The sequence below is a fragment of the Trachurus trachurus genome (assembly GCF_905171665.1).
Source record: "Trachurus trachurus genome assembly, chromosome: 5".
In the NCBI taxonomy this organism is placed as follows: domain Eukaryota; kingdom Metazoa; phylum Chordata; class Actinopteri; order Carangiformes; family Carangidae; genus Trachurus; species Trachurus trachurus.
The window spans coordinates 882,300-897,841 of record NC_139896.1 but is presented as its reverse complement, the minus strand read 5'-3'; positions in this window follow the sequence as shown (position 1 = coordinate 897,841).

The following is a 15,542-nucleotide window of genomic DNA, read 5'->3' as shown; positions in this document are numbered from 1 at the left end:
ACCGCCGCAAGTTGCTGAGGGAGGCTGTCAACAGGCGCTCTGGTGGCTTTCCCCGCCCTCAACTACCCGAGGAGCTGTCTCCAAAACTGGATCGCAGCCCTGGTGGCTTTCCCCGCCCTCAACTACCCGAAGAGCTGTCTCCAAAACTGGATCGCAGCCCCGCACCTGGTGTTCCGGCAGCCGCTGTGGATCTCCCATCCTCCTCCTCCGCCTCCTCTTCCTCCACTCCCGCCGCTGCTGCTGCTGCTGCTCCTGTCCCATCTCACACTGCTGTGAACCTGGAACCCACTCCTCTCTTCCCCCCCACTGCTCTGATCGTTGGCGACTCCATCGTCCGGCACATCCGCTTTGCGAATGCGCTTACTCACTGCTTTCCTGGAGCCACGACCGCCGACATCCTGGAAAAACTTCCTGGTCTCCTGGAGTCAGCGCCCCTCACAATTACAAAAGTTATCGTTCACTGCGGCACGAACGACACCACCCATACGCCATCGGAGCTGACAAAAGTCCACTTTGCTCAACTTTTTAATCTTCTTAATAACTCTGGAAAATCCGCTTTTATCTCTGGCCCGCTCCCCACAATGGGCCGTGGCGATGTTCGTTATAGCAGGATTCTGTATCTCCACACCTGGCTCCAATCCGTTTGCGCAGCACATAACATCTGCTTCATCCACAATTTTGACTTATTCTGGGAGCGTCCCTCCTTCTTTGGGCAGGACGGTCTACATCTGAGCGTGTTGGGATGCCGCATGCTCGCTGCCAAACTCCGGCACGCTGTGCGTTACGCACAAGATTGACTTTTTACAAGTGTACATACCTGTCCGCCTGCTCTCTCCTTTCCTCTCTCTCCCACACTCATAATAAATCACCGAACAATCACTCCTTGCTCCGGGGATGATAACAGCCGCGTCATTTCCCCCTTTTGGACGGCGAGATCACGTGAGCCAAACCGAGTTAGGAGGTCGGTTGACCACTCTGTGTTAATCCCGGTGTTACGGACTCAGAAACTTTCCAGCGTCACTCTCAAGCTCTCCCTTTTTAATATTCGGTCTCTCACGAACAAAGCAACCTTTCTTTCCGATTTTATTGCTGACTCTAATTTGGACATTGTCTGTCTCATTGAAACCTGGCAGCAGCCTAATGACTTTTTTCATTTAAATCAGTCTTTGCCGCATGGGTATGTTTACGTTGCTAAACCACGCACTTCCGGTAGGGGCGGTGGCCTGGCCCTGATCTATCGCGAGAGTTTGAAAATACTCCCCGTTCCTGTGAATGATTCACCATCATTTGAAGTGCTGGCTGTGCAGTTAAAGGGACCTGTACCCACCATTATTGTATCTGTTTACCGTCCACCTAAGGCCTCTTCCACCTTCATCACTGAACTCTCATCTATCTTAGCAGATCTATGTGCCATCACTCCAAATATCATTTTAACAGGGGACTTTAATATTCATGTTGACAATCCTAATGACATTTTTTCCATTGACTTTATCTCCACACTGGATAGTTTTAACCTCACACAGTATGTCACATTTCCAACACACAATAAGGGCCATATTTTAGATCTGATCTGCTGCTCTGGTATTGTCCCATTTAATATTTCCGGTACAGAACTCCCTTTGTCAGATCACAAATTCATAACTTTTGATGTCAACCTTCCTGTCTCCAAATTCCGTCAAGACCGTATCATGTCCTTCCGTAACATTAAGAACATCAACACCACAGAACTCAACAGTTTAATTTCTATGTCAATTTCTCATCCACACCCTCTCTCTGTTACTGAACTTGTCGACCACTACAACAGCACACTACTCACCGCACTGGACTCCCTGGCTCCAATAAAAACCCGCACAGTGACTTTCCCTCGGACTGCTCCATGGTTCACCTCAGATCTCCGCCAGCTTAAAACTCATGGCCGCCGCCTTGAGCGCCTTGCCAAGAAAACCGGACTCACTGTTCATCTTCAAATGTACTCGGACCATATCACCTCCTACAAGACTGCTCTAAATGCTGCCAAATCTGCCTTCTACTCCAACATCATCCACCGCGACGGAAACAACACCAGGACTCTTTTCTCCACAGTAAACAAACTTCTCAAGCCCAAAGAAACTGCCACACGCTTCACATCAGCCCCTCAGTGTCAGCAATTCTTGGACTTTATCAATCACAAAGTTTACTCCATACATCACCATCTCACCCCCTCCCTGTCTTCTCAGTCAAACACTCCTTGGCTCAATGCTACTGTCCGGCCCACCACTACCCTGTCTGCCTTCCATCTTCCGTCAAATCAACAGGTATCTCAACTAATCATGTCTTCCAGGTCTGCTACTTCTATACTCGATCCACTTCCTACCACATTGGTCAAGGTCTGTCTCCCCACACTCTCCTCACTCATCACGGAAATTGTGCACTCCTCCCTGTCAAATGGTATTGTTCCCTCCCTACTCAAAACCGCTTCAGTCACTCCCATATTAAAGAAACCTGGTTTAGACCCCACTGAATTCAATAACTATCGCCCTATATCAAACCTCCCATTCATCTCAAAAATCCTTGAACGTACAGTAGCCAGCCAACTCCAAGACCATCTATCAAACAATAACCTCTTTGAGCCTTTCCAGTCTGGTTTCCGTCCCAATCACAGCACAGAAACAGCTCTCATTCAAATTACAAACGACCTTCTTTTAGCAGCGGATTCTGGCCTACTCACCATCCTCATACTTTTAGACCTCAGTGCCGCCTTCGACACAATATCTCACACCATCCTCTTAGATCGTTTGGCCGGCACTGGGGTCTCTGGTATTCCTCTTCAGTGGTTCCATTCCTACCTGTCTGACCGTTCACAGTTTATTCAAGGAGTAAATTCCAGATCATCACCCTCACCACTCCCCCACGGTGTTCCGCAAGGTTCTGTCCTTGGTCCCCTACTTTTCATCATCTATATCCTCCCTCTTGGCAATATCTTCCGTCACTTTGGTATCCACTTTCACTGCTATGCTGACGACACCCAAATTTACATCACCACCAAACCGGACACTATATCACCACCTACTGCCCTTATCGACTGCCTGCAAACCATCACAAACTGGATGTCAAACAATAAGTTAAAACTCAACGGCAATAAAAGTGAAATTCTCCTCATCGGATCCAAATCATCACTCTCCAAATCACATCCCCCCAGTATTCTCATTGACGGCTGTCTGGTCTCCACTTCAACCGCAGTTAAAAGCCTTGGTGTTATTTTGGACAGTACCCTCTCATACACATCCCACATCAACAACATCTCACGCACAGCCTTTTTCCACCTCCGCAATATCTCCAGACTCCGCCCCTCCCTCACCCAGCACTCCACCGAAATCCTTGTAAATGCCCTGGTCACTTCCCGCTTGGATTATTGCAACTCCCTCCTCACCGGTCTACCACAGAAACTCATCCACCGCCTACAGACTATCCAGAACACCGCCGCCAGAATTATCACCCGTACCAAGTCCTCGGATCATATTACACCAGTCCTCATGCAACTTCACTGGCTCCCTGTTCATCAACGTATACATTACAAGCTCCTTCTGCTAACATTCAAAGCTCTCCATAACCAGGCCCCCCCATATCTCTCTAATTTGCTTCATCCTTATATCCCACCCCGTTCACTCCGTTCCTCATCCGCCGCCCTGCTTTCCACCCCCTCTTTCTCACTTACCACACTTGGTGCTCGGGCTTTTAGCTGTTCTGCACCTAGACTCTGGAATTCACTCCCACTACACATACGCACTCTGGACTCCATCGACACCTTCAAATCCCACCTCAAGACACACCTTTTTAAATTATCCTACTCCCTACAACACTCTGTCCCCTAACCATTTTATCCACCTTATCTATGTTTCTAGCCACACTGTATTTTCTTTGTATGTATTCATCTATGTGCTATTGTATTTATATCTGTTTTTGTTTCTTGTTTTTGTCTCATTTCTTACATGTAAGGTGACCTTGGGTTCTTGAAAGGCGCCAATAAATACAATTTATTATTATTATTATTATTATTATTACTCTGCCGATCAGCTGTTTGGATCAGTGGCGTGTGGAAGAGGTGGAGTGATAAGCTGCTTTTTTCCTAACAGTTGATGAGCTGAAAATAATGTGTATAACGTACACTTAAAGAAGAGCTAAGCAGGATTATTCCCATGGCTATGCTACATTTTTACCCTAATTAAAAAGCTCCGGAGTAATTGTGATCGTTAACTGGTCTACATGACTTGTGACTTGTTACGAGTGAGAACGGAGGCTCTCTATCTACCACCTGGCGTCTCACAGCTGAAAACCAACCTTGCAACATCAGTGTAGTACTTGGCCTCTGCCCCGGTGCCCCAGTTCTCGTCTCTGTGCACCGTGACGCAGACGTAGTACGTAACCGGCAGTCTTTTGTTTATGACAGTTACGTCATCCACCGCTCCATGGATTGATTTTTGATTGATTTGATTCTTCATTGTAAACAAATGCATGTGGCAAGGCGGAGGGTTATAGGAAAAGCAACCAGACTTAGTTCCTCTCTAAAACAGGTGTATTCTCTGATGGTACTTCTTGAGTCAAGTAACGCTAAAAATGGTGCTTGTCAGTAACGGTAACGACGTTGTAACGGGAGAAACAGTAACATTTTTGATTATTTGTCACTGAAAAAAGTAACACAGTTTATTTTAATGCCGTTATTCCCATCACTGACCATGACACATGCAGTTCACGTTCAAGATGTTGTGCTGTGTTAAAGGGATAGTTCAACATTTTGTCAAATTGGCCCATTGCCATAATCCCTATAGTCATAGCAGTAGGTTCGTTACCTTTATTTGTCGGTGCAAGCTATTTTTAGAACGGAGGAGCAAAGCAGCAGGCTGTTCAGAGCTACGCTACGGAGGCTAATGGAATTTCTTGGTTTCCCTCATCAAACTCATCAAATACAAAATCCCAAAACTCCAAAACGCTTTCGTGGACAAGTTGTGAGCTGCACAACCACCACGCTATGAGATAATAATAGAACGTTACGAGACAGAGTTGTTTTAGAGGTAAATTCATGCAAAACCGCTGATGCGCGTTGCGTTCAGGGACAGTTTTTCAGCAAGCAGACTCTGTATTTACCTCGAAAACGGCTCCGTTTCGTAACGTTCCATTATTATCTCATAGCGTGGTGATTGTGCAGCTCACAACTTGTCCACGAAAGCGTTTTGGAGTTTTGGGATTTTGTATTTGATGAGTTTGATGAGGGAAACTAAGAAATTCCATTAGCCTCCATAGTGTAGCTCTGAACAGCCTGCCGCTCCGCTCCGCCGTTCTAAAAACAGCTTGCACCGACAAATAAAGGTAACGAACCTACTGCTATGACTATAGCGATTATGGCAATGGGCCAATTTGCCAAAATGTTGAACTATCCCTTTAAATTCTGCAGCTTTGTTTGTTTGGTGAAGTTGTGACCTGCTGTCTTCTCAGATCCATCTAAGGACATCTTCATCACCCTGGAGGGCAAGAATGTCTCTGTCCCTCAGGGTGAACCCATACCGCAGCCTGAGTTTGAAGGAAGCTCCTTCGAACACAGTGAATATGTCATCTACAACGAGAGCCAGTGTCGTCTTCGCTTCCTGATTGAGCTGGAGATGGATTGACCTGAGCAGGTGCTTTGAAAGAGAGATGAGGAGTTTGGCTATGCTCTTTTCTAATCTGCTACTTTGACTTTCTCACTGTTTTCCTTCAGAGGAACTACAGTAGCGTTTCCAATAACCCCAATCCACATCTGCTGGAGGCCATGGCTGATGCATGTAGTCTACCTTTATCCAGTATAAAGGTGTGTCTTCTATAGGATATGAAAAAACATACATTAATCCACCTTTACTGTATATCGTAAACTGTTGCTGTCTTTCAACGACATGTCTGTGCACAACTTGCACTACTTTTAATCTGCACTTTTTGTACATGTTGCACTTTTTCTTTACAAAACTAATTTCATTGGTTCTCAACTAAAGTTTGGTAGTTTTATAGTTTTTATGTTTTTACGTTCTACTAATGTATCATTTATTGTATTGATTGCCTCATTGCAAAAACAAATTTCCCTCTGTGGAAAGTCCAGTCCTTGTCTTGTATGATATTGAGCAGGTGGACAGCTATAAATACCTGGGAGTGGTGTAGGGGAGGACATTTCTAGAGACATAACAATATCTCCCCAATACGTATCTTTTCTTTCCGGTGTTAAGATGAGGTTTTCAAAATAAAGTAAAGTAAATACTCATTTAATCTGACTCCATTTAAAAATAACTTTACTCTTAAATATTGGTGGAATTAAAAGTTAATCAATCATTTAAAATATAAACGCTTTAAGAATTAATTCTATTGTTAAGAAATCTGGAATCAGTCTTAGTTCAGGGATGGTATAGAAGATTATTAAAACCACTCAGTGACCTTGTGGTGACTATTCAAAAAACAAAACTTGTCACCTGATGGTGGTTTGGGATGGTTCCTAACTCGATTCCAGAGCGAATAAAAAAGAAAGGTTGCGAAGGTTATGATGTCTTTGGGTGAGGTTCCCGTTTATTTTAACAAAAAAGATAAGGCAAGTTGACAAACAAAAAGCTTCTATTGATTCTCTGGCTGTCGTGTAAAAACTGTGTCTCTCCCACCACCACTCAACTCAAACTAATCAGCTCTTCTGATCTCCAACAGCTGGGGCAGATTCTGGGGTAAAAGAAAGGAACTGAAACAATACTGCACCCTTGTGGAAAAGTAAATACCTACACAACATAAAAAATGGCTCCTACACACCGGCCCCATAATTGTGTTGGTGTGCACTACAATTATATAAACATATTTCAAAAAGGAGCCAAAAAGAGTGTGTGTGTGTGTGTGTGTGTGTGCAAATCTTCTTCTTCTTCTTTCAGAAGTCAGTGTCCATAAATCAAATCTTCTTTCTTTCAGAAGTCCGTGTCCATATTTCAGATCTTCTCTCTTTCAGAAGTCAATCCATAAATCAAATCTTGTTTCTTTCAGAAGTCAATCCATATTTTAGTCTTTAATACAATCTTTATGTCTCCAATAGCATGCAGAGCTTGGTGACAGGCCTCTCCAGAAAGCCTGTTTTGGTCTTCAGCTGAACTGACCGGACAACACCTCTCCTGTCTGGAAAGGTTTTGGTCACTTTACCCATCAGCCATGAACTTCTTGGAGCAGAAGGGTCCATGATAACAACAACGTCGTCCACAGAAAAATTCCTTCGTGGCTTTGTCCACTTTTGTCTTTCTTGGAGCAGTGGAAGGTACTCCCTTACCCACCGCTTCCAAAATAAATCTGACAGATACTGTACCTGTCTCCATCTTCGTTTGATGTATATATCACTATCATCAAAAAGTCCAGGAGGAAGAAGGGGTTTGGCCTTCAACAGAAGAATGTGGTTGGGTGTAAGTGTTTCCAGGTCATTAGGGTCATCGGATAGTTTGGTTATTGGGCGACTGTTGAGAATGGCTTCAATTTCACAAAGAATAGTGCAAAAGCTCTCATCATCCATGGTTTGCTGTTTGACAATGGAATACAGCACCTTTCTTATGAGGCGAATGATCCGCTCCCATGTTCCACCATAGTGAGATCCAGCAGGAGGGTTGAATGTCCATGCTATTCCTCTTTTTGCTAAAGCACTTTGAATTTTGTTGTGATCCAGGGCTCTAAGAGCTTCCCTTAGCTCTCTTTCAGCTCCAACAAAATTGGTGCCGTTGTCTGACCTGAGGTTGGAGATTTGCCCACGTCGACACATGAACCGTCGGATGGCATTTATGCATGAATCTGTTGTTAGTGAGTGGGCTGCTTCAAGGTGTACTGCCCGGCTGGTCATGCATGTGAAGATTACGCCATACCTTTTGACCATGCTGCGACCTCTTTTGATGTCAATAGGGCCGAAATAATCCACGCCTGTATTAGTAAACGGTGGCAAGTCTGGCAGGAGTCTTTCAGCTGGAAGGTCAGACATTTTCTGTTCTCCAACTCTCCCTTGAAGACGACGACAGGTAACACAATCAGCAATGATTTTTCTGCAGGCTGAGTTTGCATTTGTTATCCAGTAGGTTTTTCGAAGTGTAGATATCATATGATTACGTCCAGCGTGACCCACTTGCTTGTGAATATGTTGTAAGATAAGTTTGGATACGTATTGATCTTTAGACAGAATTATTGGATGTTTTACTGTTTCAGGCATGGATGCTTTTCTCAGGCGGCCTCCTACTCTCAACAGCCCATCTTGGAGTGTGGGATCCAACCTGTAGATGTCACTGTTGGTTGGCACAGATGATGCTCCTTTCTCCAAGAGGGAGATTTCCCTGTGAAATCTTTGCTGTTGGCAGAGGCGTGCAATTTCCATTTCTGCATTATGTAAGTCATCCCGTGTCAATGGTTGAACATTTATCTTTGCTTTGTGTTGATGTCCTTTGTTGCATGTTTTACCTTTTTTCCTTAGCTGTTGAAGCAGGTCTTTAAACTTCAAAAACCAGGCGACTGAAGTTTTGAGTTTTTCCCAGTCTGAAAAATAGGACAGAAGCTTGTTCATAGTATTGGATGCATCATCAACAACACAAGCATTAACTGTGAGGTCTTGTTTGACCTCGGGGTCATCCAAGCTGACGGCAGGTTTGTTTACCTCCTGTTTTGGCCAGGTCCTTTCCTCAGTCAGCAGAAACTCTGGTCCTTTGAGCCATCGTTCACATTTTAGAAAATCATCAGCTGACAGTCCTCTTGAGGCCTCATCAGCGGGGTTCTGTTTAGAGCCTATGTACCTCCACTGGGCCACCTCTGTTGCTTCTCTTATGACAGCCACTCTGTTCGCTACAAATGTGTGGAATCTCTTTGTTTCACTTGAAATGTAATTAAGCACAGTCGTGCCGTCGGTCCAGAACACTGACTGGTCCAATTCCAGTTGAAGCTCCTTTGTAATCATCTTGTCCAGTCTGACAGCTAATACAGCAGCTGTGAGTTCAAGCCTTGGTATTGTGGTTTGTTTCATGGGGGCGACTCTGGACTTTCCAACCATGAAAGCAATGTTAACTTTATCAGAGATGCCTTTCAATCTCAGATAAGAAACAGCGCCATATCCACACTCACTAGCATCTGAGAAGTGATGCAGCTGTGCATTGCTTACCTTTCCAAAGTTCTTCGGCTTGATACACCGTTCCACCTTTAACAGTGACAATTTATGCAGATTTGTCAGCCACTGTGTCCACTTCTGCAGAAAGGTTTGTGGTATTGTGTCATCCCAACCAATTTTTCTTTTGCACAGCTCTTGTAGCATCAGCTTGGGAGGCAGTGTGAATGGTGACAAGAAACCAAGAGGGTCATAGATAGAATTAACCACTGACAAGATTCCACGGCGGGTACATGGACGATTTTCCAGTGCAATCTTGAACATGAACATGTCTGTTTCTGCACACCAGTGCAATCCAAGAGCTCTTTCAACAGGTAAGTTGTCTTTATCCAAATTGAGCTCTTTGGTTGCTTTGGAACGATTTTCTTCAGGGATGCTGGCAAGAACTGCTCGACTGTTGCTCATCCACTTTGAGAGCCGAAAGCCTCCTTTGGCACATGCAGCAGTGAGATCTTGTACCATTTGCAAAGCTTCCTCTTCTGAAGACACAGACTTTAAACAATCGTCCACGTAAAAATTTTGCTTGATGGTCTGTAACACTTTGTCACTGTAATGAGCCGTGTTGTCATCAGCAACTCTCTTTAACGCATAATTGGCGCAGCTCGGTGATGAAGTTGCTCCAAATATATGAACTTTCATTCTGAAGTCCACCAACGGTTGCATCACATTTCCATTATGCCACCACAAAAATCGGAGAAAATCAACATGTTTCTGAGAAACTTGGACTTGGTGAAACATAGCTTGAACATCAGTCATGATGGCAACTGCTTCTTGCCTAAATCTCAGAAGAACACCAAAGAGGGAATTTGTGAGGTCAGGACCTTGTAACAGCTGGCTGTTCAAAGATGTGCCTCTGAAACTTGCTCCACAGTCGAATACAACTCTCAGGGTTTTCTTCTTGGGATGATACACCCCATGATGTGGTATGTACCAGATTTTACCTTCAGTTCCGTTCAGTTGCTGTTGAGGCACCTGCTCCGCATAGCCACTTTTAATAACATCATTAAGGAAGTGCACATACTCCTGATGATACTCCTTGTTCCTCTGAAACTTTCTTTTCAAACTCATGACTCGTTGTTCAGCAATGCACCGATTGTTTGGCATTATGACATCATCAACCTTAAAAGGTAAGTCAACACAATAATGGTTGTTTTCAAGACGAATTGTTTTTTCCATAATGTGGAGAAACTTCATATCTTCTCTTGACATTAAAATGTCATCACATGACCTTTCATTGAAGTCTTGGTTGTATTGTGTGATTAACAACTGTTCCACTTTATCAATGGAGATCCTATTGACAGTGATAGTAGGGCAGCCATTCTTCCCTGTATCACTTCCACTTCCTTTAAGTGGGCCGTTCACCACCCACCCCAATAGGGTCCGAACAGCATAGGGTCCATCATTACAGCTGTTAATGATTTCCCAAGGCTCCAAAAGCTTTGAGGCATTTGTGCCAATCAACAAATCCACTCCAACTTCAAGCTCGGGAACTTTAATCTTTCGCAGGTAAGGCCATCTTCTGAGATCCTTTTCTGTCGCAATATTGTTTCTTGTAACTGGCATGGTTTGTTGAGTGTAAACCTCAGGTAGATCTAGAAACCTGTTGTCATCATAACCAGCTACTTCCAGTCCAGTCAGAACATGAGTCTTTACAGTATGTGCTTGTCCCATAGTTCGTAGGAAGATGTGAGTTTGGATACTGTCCATGTTCAGCTGTCTCATCAGGCGTTCTGTACAAAAGGTAGCTGAGCTTCCTGGATCAAGGAAAGCGTAAGTGATCAAAATTTTGTTTCCATTCTTAACCTTTACTTGTACAGGTACAATTGAGAGAACACACTTCTGTGTACCGGCCCCAGTGTGAGCACAGGTCTGCTGAGGGACAACAGTGTTGTTTGACTGTTCAAATGTTCTGAATTTAGCTGGATTGTGAAGCACTGTAGGATGTCTGAAGTTACATACATCACATGTTAGACGTTTTTTGCAGCTCTTGCTGATATGACCTGGTTTTAGACAACCAAAACAAACACCACTTTGCCTTAAAAGATCAAGTTTCTCACGATGCACTTTGTTCTTAAGATGTACACAATCTTCTATTGTGTGATCCTCTTTACATATGCAACATGATTTAGTCTTGCTTTTTGATTGAGAAAAGGCATGGTAGAGCGGTGTTTCTGCAGACCTTATACCTGCTGAAGTGCTTACAGCTGCCACAGTTGCTGGATTTTTATTCCTGGGTGGAAATCTTGGGGGAGCTTTTCCTTTAAGTGTAGCAGTTTGTGTGTCTTGTAGGTTACCAAAGACAGGATCAGAGAGAATTTTGATCTGATGTTCCAGAAAGTTGACCAAATCAGAGAACAAAACTCTACTTCCACGTCTCTCCTGTAGGTCACAAACAGCTGCTCTCCACCTTTCTCTTAATTTGTAGGGCAGTTTCATCACAAGCTGTTTCAGGTTTGATGGTACATTCATTTCTGCCATATATTGTAGACTTTCCATCATGTTACAACATCCTCTCAAAAACAACATGTATGTTTGAAGAGCGCCAACATCTTCAGCTTTTATTGGTGGCCAACTTAAAGCTTTTTCCATGTAAGCTGCCCCAATCTTCATTTCATTGCCGAAGTGTTCCTTTAACAAATACTTGGCTCTGTGATAGCCTTGATCATTTGGCATGTGATAGCAGCTTCTGACCAGTTCTCTAGGCTGCCCCCTGGTGTGCTGTTCTAGGTAGTACAAGCAGTCCTGGAGATTATTGACTTTTCTTTCAACCCCCTGCTCAAAGGCCATGATAAAAGATCCATACTGTAGAGGGTCACCATCAAATATGGGTATTGCTCGAGGTGGAAGAGATGCTGAGTGTTGTTGTTGAACCAGCTGAGCAGTGATTTCTGTTTGTCGCTGCATAATGTTGCCAATGTCCTGTATTTTATTTTCATTTGTGGTGTGGTACAAACATTGCTTGACCTGTGACCTTGCAGTGAATTGAAGACAGTTGTATGGCCTCCTGGTGGTCTTTGTAGGGATTGCATGGGTTGTATTGAAGTGAGGGTTTCCCATGGTTGTGTTTGGGCAGATTTTCTTTCCTTAGGGCGTGCATCATGCAGGTGTGAGGGTGGTTGCTGTGAGGGTGGTTGTTGCACTGGTTCTGACTTTGACCTTTGTGACATTTCCATTTTTGATTTTGTGGCTTTATTGAAATATGAGTTCATTCCATCGGATGGTGTAGAACCACTTCCCACCACACTGCTTTCCAGTATGGCTATTTTAGCTGTAGCAGCAGCTAGTTGGGTTTCCATTTCCAGTTGCTCCTTCTGTCTTTTCAATCTTTTCAATCTTTCCTGTTCTGCATGCAGCTTTTCCTCTTGAGCCTCCAGTGCATGTTTCTTCTCCAGAGCAGCCATGTGTTGGATTAGTGCTGCCTTTTCAGCTTTTGCTCGTAAGCATGCAGAACTTGTGATGGAAGATTTAGACGAAGATTTAGACTTAGATGAGACCCATGTTTTTCCAAGGGGGGAAACATTTGAAATACTATCATTGGGTTGAATCTCATCCTCCTGAAGTACGGACTCTTTGTCACAATGTGTTTGAGCATCCTTCAACCATGTATACACATCACACATGAACTTTTCATTTGCTTTAAATTTCTGTTCAAACCATGTTTGCTGCCTTTTACATTCCTCTTCAGGCAGTGGCATTTCCATCAATGCATCATGAGTTTCAGCAGCAGCATCACACAGTTTATTAAACTCCTTTATAAGATTTTCAACATTGCTCAAAGAATCAGTTGTTGTTTTGACAGATAACAGATCATCAATCTGCAACTTGATTTTGGATGCTTGATTCAAGGTTAACTTCCGGTTCTTTTGTAGGTTTTCGATTAGAAATGAAACACCTTTTGCAGTTAATTTTCTCTCTCTTTTTGCAACATCACTTTTTGCAGTTGCAACATCACTTTTTGCAACACGCTCCTCAAGAATAACATTTTCAACATCAGCATTTTTCTCCATTTCCACACTGTCAGTATGTCAACATGTGACGTCAGCAGGACAATAGCAGTCATTCACAGGTGATGATCATTTTCCTCCATTTTCCAATTAGCTTTCCATTTTCATTACTTTTTCCATTCATCAACATCCATGACATCCAGTTCCACAATCCAATGCATCAACACAGTCCAGTTCCATTAAATCACTCAAACAGGCTCAGTTTCTTTGTTCGTGCAGTTTTATTGTCTGCTGTTTCCTTTACCTTTCTCATCTGGCTCTGTCTGGTGAAGGGGTTGCAAGCTCCATGGCCTCCTCTTGATCCACACAGCAGCCTCTTTCCATCCAAGGCAAAGCTCTTTACTTGTCCTCCATCCAGGGCAAACAGTTTTTACTTGTGTGGTGACTATTCAAAAAACAAAACTTGTCACCTGATGGTGGTTTGGGATGGTTCCTAACTCGATTCCAGAGCGAATAAAAAAGAAAGGTTGCGAAGGTTATGATGTCTTTGGGTGAGGTTCCCGTTTATTTTAACAAAAAGGATAAGGCAAGTTGACAAACAAAAAGCTTCTATTGATTCTCTGGCTGTCGTGTAAAAACTGTGTCTCTCCCACCACCACTCAACTCAAACTAATCAGCTCTTCTGATCTCCAACAGCTGGGGCAGATTCTGGGGTAAAAGAAAGGAACTGAAACAATACTGCACCCTTGTGGAAAAGTAAATACCTACACAACATAAAAAATGGCTCCTACAGACCTTCTTAACATATGAACAGCCCTGACACCTGGGTTGAGATATCCAGAGGTCATAAAATATAACTCAATTGTTAAAGGACATGATACTCAATCTTTTCTATTCAACTCAGAGGTTAGGGGTATGAATGTTATCAAATGAAACTTCCCATATAACTAAAGACCAAATAAATATCCAATAACAGATTCTTAACTATTTAGAACAAAAGTCTCAACAAGGCAATATTAGAAATGAAGAGTTAACATTCCAGTTTATTGTGAAGCACAAAGTGAACAAACTATAGCCAATAGTAACAATACTTAAAAAACATATATAGATAATGCAAAAACACTCGATGTGTGGGAGCTCTGGTAATAGATCAACTCAAAGTGAAGTTCTTGCTCTTTCCCTTAAGCATCCAACCAGAAAAGAGACACTTCTAATTCACATAACAATCGGGACTTTAAATGGAGACGCCATTCGCTTCTGGAGACCTTTGATCATCAGGGTCTTTTCATATGACAATGAAATCGCCTACACCTTTTAGTCCAGGCAATCTGGCTGATTTTGGACCCCAAAATAGAACTAAGAAAATGTAACAGAATATTTTTCACCATACATCATTTCTATGAGGTGTCCAGAACAACATACTGAAAGTCCTAAGAAATCCTAGTTGGGGAAATATGTTTAATTCTCATCATTATTTACTGTATAAAGTCTATGGTGCCGACAACAATACACCTCAATGGGGCTATTTTTTTTTTCCTTCACTCCTATCACAATGAAACTTTACACAATGAAAGAATCCATGAAATTAATTTTCCAAGAAACTTGTAATACAAAAATTTTTACTTTTCATGTCTACTTTCATTGTGTAGAGTTTCATTGTGGTAGGAGTAAAGGAAAAAAATAAGCCTATTCGGGTGTATTTTGGGCATATTTGATTAGTGTATGGCTCATTTGCATATTCAAATTCATTTTAAAAGAAACTTGTAATAAAAAAATGTTACATTTCATGGATACTTTCATTGTGTAAAGTTTCATTGTGATAGGAGTAAAGGAAAAAAATAGCCCCATTGGGGTGTATTGTTGTCAGCACCATAGACTTTATACAGTAAATAATGATGCAAATTAAACATATTACCCCAACTAGGATTTCTTAGGACTTTTAGTATGTTGTTCTGGACGCCTCATAGAAATGATGTATGGTGAAGAACATTCTGTTACAATTAGTCTGTCGGAAAACGCTATTTTGCCTGGACTATTTGTACTTCTCGCACTGAGACCATCAGACATGCAACATTTCAGGGGGGAGTCGGGGGGAGTCATGAGGTGTTTACACTTCACAGTGATTAGAGACAGTCATCAAATGGTGAAACTCTAACAAAGATGATTGATTAAATCACTAATAACCAAAGGGTGTAAATAAATACACAAAGTGGTTACATCCAGTCTGTGGTAAAACCTCCATTGTTTCGGAGACAATGTTTGAGGGTGGGGGTGGTTGTGCTTTGATGCTCACGTTGCCTCCAGAACAAACAGTTCAGCAACGGCTTTTGTTCTTGAGGAAAATGTTCTCTTTTAATATTCATTCAGAGATTATGACCCTCTTGTAGAAGTTTCATTCAGTTGCTGAGTAGCAGATAACTTTGTGGTTGTTAACAGATTGTTTGGGC